The sequence below is a fragment of the Rhinoraja longicauda genome, chromosome 44, assembly GCF_053455715.1.
Source record: "Rhinoraja longicauda isolate Sanriku21f chromosome 44, sRhiLon1.1, whole genome shotgun sequence".
Lineage (NCBI taxonomy): Eukaryota > Metazoa > Chordata > Chondrichthyes > Rajiformes > Arhynchobatidae > Rhinoraja > Rhinoraja longicauda.
The window spans coordinates 2,412,331-2,415,159 of record NC_135996.1 but is presented as its reverse complement, the minus strand read 5'-3'; the positions used below and the strand labels follow the sequence as shown (position 1 = coordinate 2,415,159).

Genomic DNA, 2,829 nt, shown 5'->3' with positions numbered 1-2,829 from the left:
AAAGTAAAATTGTACCTGGTCAATAGAATAGATTGCCTGTCGGTGCAAAAGACGATGGGCCGAAGGGCCCTGTTTCCACGCTGTATTTCTAAACTAAACTAATCCAAAAGGTATTGTCCGTAGGATCTCCAATGACGTAGATGGGAGGTCAGGACTTCTCTCTAGTTCGCTGATGGAATGATTTAGTTAACAGCTGGGAAGAAATTGTCCCTGAATCTGGAGGTGTGCGTTTTCACACTTCTGTACCTCTTGCCCTTTGGGAGAGAGGAGAAGAGGGAGTGGGGACTGTTCCTTGATTCTGCCGCTGGCCTTGCCGAGGCAGCGTGAAGTGTAGGTGGTCAATGGAAGGGAGGTTGGTCTGGGCTGCGTCCGCAATTGCCTGCCATTTCTTGCGGCCTTGGGTGGAGCTGTTCCCAAACCATGGCCATGATGCATCCCGGGAAAATACTTTCCACGGCGCATCGGAGAAGTTGGTGAGAGTTGTTGTTGGAGGCCAGATTTACTGCTCCTTGCTCCATGTGGGGGTCTGGTGCGTGTGACTGGGCTCCCCCTGATGTTACTTTGTTTGGGATGAAGGGCCTGTTTCCATGCTGTCTGCTTCTGAGCGTTTGACAGCACTGGGCCTGTACTCACTGAAGTTTAGGTTGAGGGGGGGAACTCATTGAAACTCACAGAATAATGAAAGGCCTGGAAAGAGTGGATGTGGAGAGGATGTTTCCACTAGTGGGGGAGTCTAGGACCAGAGGGCACAGCCTCAGAATTAAAGGGTGCTCTTTCAAAAAAGAAGGTAAGGGGAACCTTTTGTCAGAGGGTAATCTGGTGGAACTCATTGCCACAGAGGGCTGTGGAGGCCAAGTCAGTGGATCTGTTTAAGGCAGAGATACACAAGTTCTTGATTAGAACGGGTGTCAAGGGTTATGGGGAGAAGGCAGGAAAATAGCCATTTTCATCCATCTTATTTCATCTATTTTCATCATCCATCTTAGGTGGCAAGATCAGCCATGATTGAATGGCGGAGTAGACTCAGTGGGCTGAACTCTACTCCTATGACATGTTATAGAGTGATACAGCGTGGATTCAGGCCCTTCGGCCCAACTTGCCCTCACCGGCCAACATGTCCCAGCTACACTAGTCCCACCTGCCTGCGTTTGGTCCATAGCCCTCCAAACATGACCTATCCATGTACCCGTCTGACTGTTTCTTAACTTGTGAACTTGTTCAACTGTGCCTGTGTGTTTTCTAGGCTGTTGCCTCCCAGATCGGATTGGACAGCACCACTGCTAACTATTTTGCCTTATTCGAAAGTGGTCAATCACTCATTCAGTAAGTGAGTTACTCTCAGAAATCTGAGCAACCTTTCAGCTTCAGATATCTGCGTTTAGGTTTAGTTAACTCAGTGCAGCACAAAGCCAAGCTCCACGACTATCCAGTCAGACACAGAGTGGGGAGGCAAAGAGTGAAGCTCTCTCTACACAGTCCCATCACACACTCCCGGGATCAGACACAGAGTCAAGGTGGACACAAAATGTTGGAGTAACTCCGCGGGACAGGCAGCATCTCTGGAGAGATGGGGTGACGTTTCGGCTCGAGATCCTTCTTCAGACTGATGTCGGGAGTGGGTGGTACAGAGATAAAATGTAGTCGGAGACGGTCAGACTGGTCGGAGAAGGGGAAGGGGATGGAGAGAGAGGGAAAGCGTTACTTGAAGTTAGAGAGGTCATGGGTAAGCTACCCATGCGAAATATGAGGTGCTGTTACTCCAATTTGCACTGAGCCTCCTCCATTGTCAGAGTGAGGCCCAAGACAAAAAGGTCGGTGTGGAAATGGGAGAGGGAGTTAGAGTGTTGAGCAAGCCGGGAGATCAGGTAGGTTTAGGCGGACTGAGCGGTGAGGTGTTTGAGCGACAGAGAGGACACGGTGTGAAGCTTCCTCTACACCGCCCCGTCACACACACTCCCCCCAGGGTCAGACACACACAGAGTGACGTTCCCTCTACAACTGCCCCGTCACACACACCTTCCCCCCCTGGGTCACACACACTCTCCCCCTGGGTCGGACCACACACAGAGTGACGCTCCCTCTACACCGCCCCCGTCATACACACTCCCCCCTGGGTCAGACACAGAGTGACACTCCCTCTACACCGCCCCGTCTCACACACTCACTCCCCCCCCAGGGTCAGACACAGAGTGACGTTCCCTCTACACTGCCCCGTCACACACACTCCCCCAGGGTCAGACACAGAGTGACGCTCCCTCTACACCAGCCCGTCACACACACTCCCCCCCTGGGTCAGACACAGAGTGACGCTCTCTCTACACCAGCCCGTCACACACTCCCCCTGGGTCAGACACACACAGAGTGACGCTCCTCTACACCAGCCCGTCACACACACTCCCCCCCAGGTCAGACACAGAGTGACGCTCCCTCTACACTGCCCCGTCACACAACACTCCCCCCAGGGTCAGACACAGAGTGACACTCCCTCTACACCAGCCCGATCACACACACTCCCCCCAGGGTCAGACACACACAGAGTGACGTTCCCTCTACACTGCCCCGTCACACACACTCCCCCCTGGGTCAGACACAGAGTGACACTCCCTCTCTACACCGCCCCGTCACACACACTCCCCCCCTGGGTCACACACACTCTCCCCCTGGGTCAGACACACACAGAGTGACGCTCCCTCTACACCGCCCCGTCACACACACTCCCCCCAGGGTCAGACACACACAGAGTGACGCTCCCTCTACACCGCCCCGCCTCCGTCACACACACTCCCCCCCAGGGTCAGACACAGAGTGACGCTCCCTCTACACTGCCCC

The 2,829-nt window shown here is 54.0% G+C and overlaps 1 pseudogene across 1 annotated transcript in view; it reads left to right on the top strand.

Annotated features, from left to right (window-relative positions):
- LOC144612326 (sorting nexin-27-like) overlaps window positions 1–2,829 on the top strand; it is a 37,481-nt pseudogene that overhangs the window by 11,270 nt on the left and 23,382 nt on the right. Inside the window, exon 3 of the transcript XR_013549656.1 lies at window positions 1,241–1,323. The product of XR_013549656.1 is annotated as a sorting nexin-27-like (transcript). The remainder of the gene's footprint in view (window positions 1–1,240; window positions 1,324–2,829) is intronic.